This window comes from Suricata suricatta, chromosome 11 (genome assembly GCF_006229205.1).
Source record: "Suricata suricatta isolate VVHF042 chromosome 11, meerkat_22Aug2017_6uvM2_HiC, whole genome shotgun sequence".
NCBI classification, from domain to species: Eukaryota; Metazoa; Chordata; class Mammalia; order Carnivora; family Herpestidae; genus Suricata; species Suricata suricatta.
The window spans coordinates 59528515-59541148 of NC_043710.1; the positions used below are offsets into that span (position 1 = coordinate 59528515).

General features: G+C 36.8%; 1 protein-coding gene across 3 annotated transcripts in view; it reads right to left on the bottom strand.

Annotated features, from left to right (window-relative positions):
- The window catches only part of NARS2 (asparaginyl-tRNA synthetase 2, mitochondrial), a 131457-nt gene that overhangs the window by 95299 nt on the left and 23524 nt on the right, over positions 1-12634 (bottom strand). The window lies entirely within an intron of this gene.

The following is a 12634-nucleotide window of genomic DNA, read 5'->3' on the forward strand; positions in this document are numbered from 1 at the left end:
AGCCACCACATCCCCTCAAGCCAAAGTTTAATCCAGAGGAAAGCCCTAACTGTCTTGGATTCTATGAAGGTTGAGGAAGCTACAGAAGACAAGTATGAAGCTAGCAGAGGTTGGTTCATGAGGATTAAGGAAAGAAGCTGCCTCCACAACATAAAAATGCAAGGTGAAGCAGCAAGTGCTGATGTAGAAGTCACAGCAAGTTATCCAGAAGATCTAGGTGAGATAATTCATGAAAGTGGCTACAGTAAACAGATTTTCAATGCAGATAAAATAAGCCTTCTGTTGGAAGGAGATGCCATCGAGGACTTTCGCAGCTACAGAGAAATCAATGCGTGGCTTCACAGCTTCAAAGGATAGGCTGACTCTCTTGTTTGGGGCTAATGCAGCTGGTGACTTTAAGTTGAAGCCAGTTCTCATTTACCATTCCTAAAATCCTAGGGCCCTTAAGAATTATGCTAAGTCTATTCTGCCTGTGCTCTATAAATGGAACAACAAAGCCTGGATGACAGCACATCTGCTTACAACATGGCTTCCAGAGTATTTTAAGCCTACTGTTGAGATCTACTGCTCAGAAAAACAGGTTCTTTTCAAAATGTTACTGCTCACTGACAATGCACCTGGTCACCCAACAGCCCTGATGGAGATGTACAACAAAATGAATGTTGTTTTCATGCTTGCGAACACAACATCCATTCAGCAGCTTATGGATCAGGAGTCACTTTGATTTTCAAATCCCATTTGGTAAGGAATACATTTTGCAAGACTATAGCTGCCATAAATACTGATTTTGCAGGAAGATCTGGGCAAAGTAAACAGAAGACCTTCTGGAAAATATTCATCATTCTAAATGCCACAAAAAACATTTGTGATTCATGGGAAGAGGTCAAAATATCAACATGAGCAGGAGTTTGGAAGAAGTGGATTCCAACCCTCAAGGATGACTTCATGGGGTTCAAGACTTCAGTGGAGGAAGTAACTGCAGATGTGGCAGAAATAGCAAGAGAACTAAAATGACAAGTGGATCCTGAAGATGGGACTGAAGGACTGCAATCTCATGATAAAACTTGAACAGCTGAGGAGCAGCTTCTCATGGATGTGCAAAGAAAGTGGTTTCTTGAGATGGAATCTACTGCTGGTGAAGATGCTATAAAGACTGTTGAAATGACCACAAAAGACTTGGAAAATTACATATACTTATTTGATAAAGCGGCTGCAGGGTTTGGGAGGATTGACTCCGATTTTGAAAGAATTGTGAGGGTAAAATGCTAACAAACAGCACAGCGTGCTACATAGAAATTGTTCAAGAAATGAAGAATCAACTGATGGGAGCAGTTTAAGACCTGCCACTGCCACCCTAGCCTTCAGCAACCACCACCCTGATTAGTCACCAGTTGCCAACAAAATCGAGGCAAGACCCCTCACCAGCAAAAAAGAGATTACAATTCACTGAAAGCTCAAATAATGGTTAGCATTTTTTAGCAGTGAAGTATTTTTAAATTAAGGTGTTTAGACATATTACTATTGCACACTTAAGAAACTAGTGTATAGTGTAAATATAATTTTTATGTGCACAGAAAACCAGAAAGTTCATTTGACTTGCTTTATTATGATACTCACTTTCTGCAGTGGTCTGGAACTGAACCTGCAGTATCTCTGAGATGTGCCTGAAGTGTGAACTGGGAAGGACAGTCCAGGCACAAGCAAGAGCCAAGGATGAGATCAGTACATTATAACATCAGTACAGATTCTACAATATAATTGATCTTTAAAACACTACCATTTGTTGAACTGTGATATCAAAGAATAGCCACAGCAATCTGTAAAGACTGCTAGAATACTCCTTTTCCAACTACATATCTATATGAGGCTAGCTCTTAGTCCCCTTCCACTAAAACAACACGTTACAACAGCCTGGATGTGGACAGAAGTAAGAGAATCCAGATGTCATGTATTAGTCAGACTTTAATGAAATGCACAAAAACAGAAAATACCACTTTTCTGAGTTTTCTTTGTTTTAAAAAATATATTTTTCATAGAAAATATGTTATTTATAGTAAAATAATGAGTCTATTATAAATAACTTTAAATGAAGTAATAAACATTTTAAATTATTCCCAGCTTTGATTTCTAATATGAAAATGTCAATGGAATATAACTCATATAAACAAAAGCTTGTCAGGGGCCTCCATAACTTTTCAGTGTAAAGGGGTTTAGGTAATGCTCTACCAAAACAACTGGTCTCTCCCAAGAGGAAACAAAGTAGGTTACTTAACACAATCAAGGCCTAAAAGAAAGCCTTAATAAATAGAAGACGGCCAAACAGAATTATAGGCAGAAGTTTCACTGTCTTCAATACCGAAAACTTCCAATCAAACCGCTAGCCTCCTGCCAGAATAATCTTTATAAAACTGTAATTTTGATTACTCTGAAAACAATACAAAAATCCTTTGATGGTTCCCCAAAGCCTCCCTTGAACTAGCATAAAAGAAACTTCCTTCTCTGGCATTAACTTTCTAAAGCTTTCTTGCTCTAATTCATACTCACTTTGTGCACCCTACTCAAGTTTTATTGCAAATGCCCTCGCTAATCTCTGGGTCTCTGTACATAGTACATTGCTCCCTCTACCCAGAAGTCCTGACTGGACTAACTCCCTTGTCCTTCAAGATTCAGCTGATAAAAATCACTTATCCATGAAGGCTTCTTACAACTAATGGCCACCCCTAATGCCCCCTCTGAGCCTAGAACCCTCCTATGTACTTCCATAATAACCTGTATACTAGTCATTCCTTTATCCAGACACTGTGCTAGACAAAAAGGCAAAGCAATGAATAAAAGAGCTCTCTTTGAGAGCTTATATTGTTTAATGGGGAAGAAAGAAAATGAACATGTAAACTAATAAAGACTCAAGATAACCACAAGTTGTGATGAGTCAGGGAGTGGGGAGGGCAGTGCTCTGAAGCAGCAATACGTCAGCAGGGACCTCAAGGATGAGAATGCGTTTGCTCTACTAGGAAGGAATATTCCAAGTACAAAGAACAGCCTGTGGAGAGTCCAGAAAGTAGAAAGGGGCTTCATTTATTTGAGGAGCAGAAGGCAGGTTACTGTAGCTTGAGAAGATTAGGATTAGAGAGAGTGTGTGTTAAAAGATTCGTTGGGAGAGGCAGGCAGGAGTGAGATCACTGTAGTACCTTCATAAATCATGATAAGAAGTTTCGATTTTATTTTAAGAACACAGAGTAACCACTGAAATATTTTAAGCAGTGTTTTGGCATGATGTGTATTAAAATTACATTAGTGTCTGAGAGGAGAACAGATAATAGGAGAACAAGAGTATAAATGGGGAGACTTATCACGGGCAAGAAAAGACAGTGGCTTAGATTAGACACATAGCATTGGAAACAGAAAGAGAGATAATGAGGATTTACATTAGGGTAAATCAACAGAATCTACTAATTCATTGGATGTGGGGTGGAGGAAGACAGGAGAAGCATGAATAAGGTGCACTTCTAGGTTGTTTACTTAAACAACTGAACGGGTAGCAGTAACTTCTACTGAGATGGTAAATTAGAATGGATGAAGAGACGGTTATGGAGAGAAGAAATTGAGAGTTCTATCTGAGACATATTATGTTTGCATGCATACTAGACATCAAAGAAAAAACATCTAGTAGGCAGTTGCTTTTACAAATTTGGAGCTCAGAAAGAAATGGTGGGGATGGAGGTAATGGTTTGTAGTCATCATTAGGTAGATGGTACACAAAGCCTTGGAACTGGGTTAAGATTACTTCAGGAGAGATCACAGATTCATAGTTCTCAATGTGATGTTAATGTCTCCTAGCAATTATTTTGGAAACCTATAGAGGGATTTAGTGGACAGGAGTTAAGGTTGTGCTGCAATATGTACAGAGTCCTACATAACTAAGATTTTTCTGGCAATCTCCCAACTTTCTGCTTAATATTAATATGGGTGATCAGCATAAAATAACCAAACAATGCAGATTTGAGCTGCCTGAGAAACAATTACTTTTATCTAGTTTATATACTGGGTCATGGGTTAAGGTTTTATTTAGAAATGACTTTTGAGCAATAACATATAAAAATCACAACGGATGATTTTAAAGTTCTTCCCACTGGAATGGGCTTTGATTCAACTAACTCTGCCTTGATCACATAAAGTTTGTTAGTGCAATGCAATTTAACCCAGCCTTTCTCTATCCTGCATGACAGAAAATTTTCTTTTGCTAGGTTATTCTGCCATTGGAAGACAGAAAATACAGTCAAGAAAAAAGATGCCAAGAATTACCAAAAATATTTAAATATGTGTATCCCAGGGAGTTTCATATCATCGGGGTCTAAATTCTCCATTTGAGGATTTCCAACAAAATATTAAGTATTTAGAATTGCTGTCTTTTTTATAGCAGAACAAATAGAGCTGAATAGTTTCAAAATCTCAAGGGAACAGGATAGAAAAGCCCACACAAATCTGACTCTGCCTCTATGTGAAATACAGAGCAAGGAGAGAGTAGGGAGCAGTAAACCGAATAGTAGAAAAGAATACAATCAACAGTATAAAACTTTGACCTCCAAAGTTACTGAAGCCACCACATCCTATCTACCCCCTTTTATCCTTTTTCTATCTTCTACTTTGCCCGCCCCCCCGCACCAACCTACATTTTCCCCCATTTCATTTACTCATAATCCCAGGGAGGAAAATTCAAGACCAGAATGTATAAAGATGAACCATGGCACAGAAATCTAAAAGGTCTAATAAAATCAAAACAGCATGCCATTGCCCTGTTTACCCTAATCCGCAATTTCCTTTAAAGAGCATGAAGAAAAGGGAGAATACTTACCATCTGTAAGCTCCACATAACCAGGAAATATCCTATTTTCTTTCTTTACTCCAATTATGGATTTATTGAGAGGCTATGTCTTTCATGATACAGATAATAAAGAGTCAAAGAATCTTTGAGTTAGATGAGATCTTAATATAACTTCCATTAAAAAAAAAAAAAGACCCTAAAGCTTAAAAATGTTATTTAAATGTTAAGTCAAATGTCATCCTGAAACAGTTTTTGGCAAGACTAACAGTAAAATCCAGATTTCTCAGCTCCTGGTACAATTATCTTTCTAATATACCAGGTTGCTCCCCTATTTTTTTTCCTGTGCAATAGAAACAACACAATGGGTTCGAAAAGCTTTTTTTTTTTTTTTTTAAAAGTATAATAGTCTCTCCTGAGTATAGAATTCTGATTATATAAAACAAAACACAGAAACTAAATCTGTCATATAGTCCCCGATTGGTGGTTTGTAGTTTTATGTTCCCCGTCAAACTGTGTCTCAATGGAGGCTGGAAGCCCGTCACAGGAATTGCCCTGACGTCCCACAGACTGCATCCCACATCTATAAAAACTAAAGCCAAGGAAAACAGGCACAATAAGTGAGCATTCTAGTTTGCTGGTTATGGAGTTTTGTCAATCTCCTATTACCAACAAGCCATATAAGTAGTTCTTTCAATGATCTAATAATCTCCAGTAGGTCCAGTTCATGTTTCCGTACTTTCCAGTTGCTACAAATATGTGTGTCTTGGTGTATACTGAACTTGTTGTATAAAAATAATCTTTCTTAAAATAAAGACCCATTTACATTCCAGAACACCCACTAACTAGAACACCCACCCTCAGCCCTGAGAAAGGTTTCATTTTGGCAACTATTTAATCAGCAGAAAAGGAAGTTGTCAGCTCAGACTGTTTGTAAACAGTCTGCTTTCCTGCTGAACAGTGGAGAAAGAGAGAAAGAACAAAGAAAAAAACCAAGATAATGGGGCTGGTTGTCTGTAAGATCAGAGGGAAGGCTGAGGCAAAACAAAAGGTGAATAAACAATGCTGCCTTACCTTTTTTTTCTTTCAGGAGAGAAACAATGATAATTGCCAAAAGCCAAATTTGCTCCCAAATATGAAGGGGTAAGGGAAAATGTAGCAACCATTTTCTTTATTATCATTTAAGAAATATTAATTTTGCCATATTAGTTATCAGACCAGGGCTATAAAGACAGATATGACATGCTTCTAGCTCCTTAACTACACTCTCATCCCATTTTCTAGCCCCTTTCCACGGGAAGGGTAACCTACTGTCCAGAGTTTAGTCTCCAAACCACTTGCACATGTCAACTAAATGAACGTCTCCCATTTACTGAGATAAAGAAAAAAGCGAGAACCTTAGGAGACAGCAAGAGGGAAATATTCAAGCAATAAAGGCAAATCTGGAATAAAACTTATCAGAAGAATTCCCCTTTAGTTCTGATCATAAAAGCATTGGTTCCAAACCTTTTCTTCAACACTTTAGAACTTTTCTTTCGCTTCCTCCTTTCCATGTTTACCATTGCTATCGAGACCTGGTGTGTATCACTTCATATCTAGATTTTATGCCAATGATCTACTACCTACTCCTCTCTGATCTCTCCCTCCTTCTAACCTATTTTTGATGCTTTCATCAAACTTATAAATCCTCACTGGCTTTGCAGTGTGTCCTCTACTCTGTTCTAAACTCCTGTACCTTTTCAGGTTTCTTTTTATTATTTTCAATTAAAACCCCTCAAAAACAGAAAAACATATTGAAAATACTCTTCAAACCTAACTGATCTTGTTTCCTTCATTTACCTTAGTTATTCTTACCCTGAGTGTTTGCTTATGCTGCTCCCTGAGATAAAAATGCTTCACCAATCTTTTCCATTTAATCATTTACTGTTTTATAATGTTATTCAACAGTATATGCAATCATCTCCTCAGCCCCTTCCTATTAGGGACTATTTTATATTTCTTTTATCCCTCCTGAAGGAGGGATAGGCACTCAAATCTTTATAAAACAAAATTGCACCAAGCATCTTGAATCCTTATCAAACTTCTTTCTAAGAAAGTCAGTCCCTTATGTCCCATACCTTCTCCCAGTATGAAAACTGAATCCAACCAACAACGAAAAAATATGTTCTTGCACCTGCTGTGTGGAACCAAGCAAGATAATAATACTCGGAACAGAAGGGCTTGGTCATCCTTCACCTCTGGCTGTGGTACTTAAGAACAAACTACTATAAGGCATATTAATATAAAGGTCATTTTTTGTGTACTCAAACATTATCAAAAAAAGATTTATATCATTTTTGGAGATCAAAGTATCTCCTTAAGTCAACAATGGCATGGAATGCTTCCTTCAAGGATGGCATCCATAAAATAAGTGTCTGACTTCAACAAAAACCCATTCCTCAAAACAACTAAATGGCAATGACCCTAAAAAGAATAAGCTCAAAAGAGTTTTCTAGTGTTTATGAAGCTGAGCTTTTCTTTTCATTTGAGCACTTAGCTAAATTCTAATGTCTGGACTAGAAACATTAAAGTTCATGTTAACAACAAAAAGGAAAATCAACTTTATACTTTAATTATTTAATTTATTCTAATTTAATTATTTAATTTGCAACAAAATGGATGGAGCTAGAATATTAAGCCAAGTGAAATAAGTCAAAGACAAATACCATATGATTTCATTCATATGTGGAATTTAAGAAACAAAACAAACAAGTGAAGAAAAAAAAAGAGAAACCAAGAAACAGATTCTTAACTACAGAGAACAAATAGATGGTTACCAGAGGGGAGGTAGTGGGATGGGGGAAATACAGGATGGGTATTAAAGAGTACACTTATCATGATGAAAAAAATTCTAAAACATAAAATGATTAAAAATTAGCAATGGAAACAACCATTTGTAGAAAAAAAAACCAATCTCCTCCATATTAAAAGTTTTAACAGATGTGGACTAGCCAACATATCTACTGGGAAAATATAGGCCAGGAGTAGAGATGACAAAAACAAAAAGAAAATGTGCCCTTGTGCTGACATGCATAAACTGCTTTCTAAATATATCCAGAATCCAACCACATTTTAGGATCTACCATTTCAACTCTGGTCTAAACCCCTATCATCTGTCCACCTGGATTATTGCATTAGATTCTTAACTAGTTTTTCTTCTTCTGTACTTATCCACCTACGATTTATTCTCCATACAGCAGAGTGATTTCATTAGCACAGAAGTGATTTACATTACTCCTTTGCTTAGAACTCTCTGATGACTTTGCATCTCACTATAAGTTGACTTTTTCACAATGGCCTGCAAAGCCCTCTAACTGAAGTTTTTAGTGGGAATCTTCTGAACATTACAATGACTAGGGGGAGGTATTGGTGTTTAGTGAGTACTACCAGTTTCAAATATTCCATGGAACATTCCTGTGAATTATGTGAATTTTGTTCTTTAAATAGAATTTAAAGAATTTTCCAGAATGCACCTTCCATGTTAATTAAGGGAAGCCTGCACTTTGGTGTACTACACCAAGAATTATTCACTTTATCACAAAATCCCATCATCATTAGCAACACATTTCACGGCATTAGAGTCACTAATACAACACATCTGCTTAAGTCCTAAGTTACAGCTCTCAAAGTCTGAGCAACTCTATATAATGGCTTGTCATTCTAGACTTATCATACCACAGCATTCATACAATGAAATATGCAAATTATATTACTTTCACCCAATGTCTTCTTTATAAGGAAGTTGTGAACACAGTATTATTTTCTTTTTAAAATAAAGTGCTTAAAAGCTTCCATGATCTATATTTTGTTTCAGGAGAAAAATGTTATTACATTTGTTATTACAATACATTTGTTATAAAGAAGAGTGTTGAACCTTATGAAGCTAAACATCACAGCCCTGTATCTTCTGCACCTCTTCCCGACCTATTACACCAGTCTGACCTCAACTCCTGCTGTTCTGCCCCTCGTTCACTACATCTACACTGGCCTTCATGGTATTTCATAAAAACTTAGGCAGCTTCAGGCACAGGGCCTTAGTATTTGCTATTCCTTCTGACTGAAGAATGTTCTTCCCCCAGGCATCAACATTACTCACTCACTCCCTTACATCCATCATCTTTTTGTTTGAATATCTTCTGAGTCTGTTTCTGACCACCCAGTTTAAATCTGAATGCCCCTCCAACAACTTCCTAACCTCTTTTCCCAGACTTTGATTTATTCCATAGTACAAATTTCCATCTGTTCTGATTACCTATTGCCGTGTAACCCAGCACTCTAAACTTCACTGGCTTAAAACAAACATCTACTGCTGTCTTTCATGATTCTGTGGGTTGCTTAGGCTCATCTGGGTGGTTCTTGCTTGGGGTCTGTCATGTGGTTATAGCCCAAATGGCTGCTGAGACTGAAGTCATCTGAAGACTCAACTGGGATAGACATCCAAGATGATTTCTTCAACCACAAGTCCGGTACCTTAGCTGGGATGGCTCAAACAGCTGGGTGCTGGCCAGGAATCTTTGCCTTTAGCTTTCCCACATGACTAGTGTGGGCTAGCTCAAAGCATGATGGTCTCGTGGCAGTCAGACTTCTCATACAGATGCTGGCTTCCCCTGGAGCTAACATTCCAAAAGACCAAAGGCATAAACTGAGGTTTTAACCTAGCCAGGGAAGCTTCATTTCTGTCTTGCCTTACCGGTTACAAAGAAACAGTTCAAATGAAGTGTGGGAGGGGACAACAGAAGGGTTTTAACACTGGGAAGCAGAGTACACTAGGGTGCAATCTTTTGAGACAGTTACTACAATACCTAATACCATATATTTTACTTATTGTGCTTCCCTTTCTACAATTATACACATTCTTGAGGGGGAAAGTGTGTACTTTTTCACCACCATATTCCCAGCACATTATGTACTCAAAATCAGTTGAGGAAAGAATTGCTGCATTAAATAAGTGATTTACATCACTTTATATTCACCTTATACACTTGTCTCTCACTATGGGCCCCTCTCCTCTCCAAACTCCTACCAATTAAACTTTCTAAAAAGGGACCTATGATGAATCTTGGCTCTTTTATAAGCAGAAAGTGAAAGATAAAATTAAAAGCAAAAATCAAAGGCAGAAATATCAAAAAGGGTCATAAACTGCCTACTTTGTCCTGTGGACAGTGCTGATCACTCTAGCACCTAGTCTCTCCCCGTCAGAGAACTCTCCTAGCAGACTTACAAACAAAATGTGTCCTACATTTACTAATTCTGTACAAATTACCTTATAAGAAAGATTGGAGGACCAGCTCATTTTGTTTTTTTTTTAATATTTTATTTTTAAGAAATCTCTATACCCAATGTGGGACTTGTATTCACAATCCCCAAATCAAGCAAGAGTCACATACTCCAGTGAGCCAGTCTGGTGCTCCCCTGCTCATTTTAATTTAAAAAACAATTTTTAATAAAAATTCTCAAGACAATATGAAGCTTGCTTACTAGTACACAACAGGGAAGAAACACACACACACACACACACACACACACACAAATGAACTAGCTAGTGAATTCTCCTCGCTGGTAGAGGCAAAAGAAAAGGACATTAACCCTAATCACCTAGCTTTTTAAGCCTGTTTCCACATTTGATGTCACATACTTAAGAGTTTCTCCAGAGGCAGTAGCTTTTAAATTGGCCGCACCTGGTTAAGCTTTAAAAATTCCCTATGCCAGACTACAGCTCAGGCATTCACACTTTTTAATGTTTCTAGGGAAATTAAACTTGCAGTCAAGATGGAGAATCACTGCCTTAAATTCTCATTTCTCCTTTACCCCCATCAGTCTCTTCTTAACAAGCACTATTAAAAAAAAAATAAGTAAAAGGGTAAAAGATTTTAATTTTTTCAAAAGAAGGCAAAAAAAAGGAGGAATATTTTTTGAAAGAAAAAAAAAGGACACAGGCACAAAGAAAGATGTTTTAAGATGTTTTAAAAACATCCAAAATGCATGAGCAATCACAATAAACATTAGTGGAATAAAACAGGAAAAGGGCAAAGACTAAGTGATTTAATGTTTTTAAAAATCTATACTATATGCTATTTACAAGATTACACTTTAAACATAAGACCCAAAAAAAGGTTAATAGTAAAAGGATGAGTGACAGTAAAAAGCATGCCAAATATTAATCAAAACCAAGTTGGTACAGTTAAGTCAATATCAAACAAAATAGACAAAAAGGCAAAAAACAATTAGAATGAAACAGGCCCACTACAAAACTACACAGTGATTTCAAATTTGTATATACACAATACAAAAGTGGTTCTAAATTGAATATATCAAATAACATAGCTTAAAAAAATGAAAAAAAGAAAAAGGAAAAAGTACCAGTAAATGGCAGGTAAAGTATACTAAATATCAGGAAACATATTACATATCTACCAATATAATAATCTTGTTCTAATACATATATGTTGAACACTGTACCCAATAAATAAAAAATATGCTTTCCAAAGATAAACATTTAATACTACAAAAATATAAAGTGCCTAGGAATAATTATAAAAAGGTATTCACAATCTTTATAAAGAAAATAATTAAACTCTATATAAAAAGTTTAAGAAACTCCTAAGAGTGATATACCATGTCCAGGAATAGGAATTTGATACCATAAAGATGCCAGTTTTTCCCAATTGATCTACAGAATCAGTGTTATTCCAATTAAAGGCAAAATAGAGTTCTTTCTGGAGCTTGTCAACATGATCGATTAGTTTCTACAGAAGAGAAAAAGACCCAGAATATCCAAGAAACTCCTAAAAAAGGGTAAAAGGATTTGTCTTACTACTAAGATTTCTCAATAGCTACAGCAATTGAGAGTGTGAGGTATTAGCATAGGAATATTCTGATAAGCCACTAAATATAACATACAGGAATACACACATATATGGAAACTTGATGGATGAAAGTTGGCAACTGTGATCACAGGAAGAGAAATGAACTATTCAATAAACAGTACTGAAATAATTATGCATTAAAAGAAACTGGGACTCTTACACCATATTCAAAACTCAATTCCAGGTAGATTAAAGACATACACACACACACACACACGTATATAATGCACAAACTATAAAATTTTTAGGACACAATAAAACATTTCTTTAAAAAATTTTTAGGGGCACCTGGGTGGCTCAGTTGGTTAAGCATCCAACTTCGGCTCAGGTCATGATCTCATGGTTCGTGGGTTCAAGCCCCATGTCAGGCTCTGTGCTGACTGCCTGCTCAGAGCCTGGAGCCTGTTTTCGGATTCTGTGTCTCTCTCTCTCTCTCTGACCCTCCCCTGCTCACGCTGTCTTTCTTTCTCTCTCAAAAATAAATAAAACTTAAAAACAAATAATTTTTTAATGTTTATGTATTTTTGAGAGAGGCAGAGTGTGAGTGGGGGAGGGGCAGGGAGAGATGGAGACACAGAATCTGGAGCAGGCTCCAGGCTCTGAGCTGTCAGCAAAGAGCCCAACACCAGACTTGAACTCACGAATCAAGAGATCATGACCTGAGCCAAAGTCAGAGGCTTAACCAACTGAGCCACCCAGGTGCCCCAATAAAAGATTTCTTAAACAAGATACCAAGGTACAAACTATAAAGGAAATGACTGAAGCCTGACTAAATTCAAATTAAGAACCATCTATCGAAAGATACTATAAAGAGAAAAGGGAAGCTAGAAACTGAGATAAAATATCTACAATGATACACTCAACAAAGGGTAAATATTATCCAGAATATAAAACCACTAATATGAAAAGA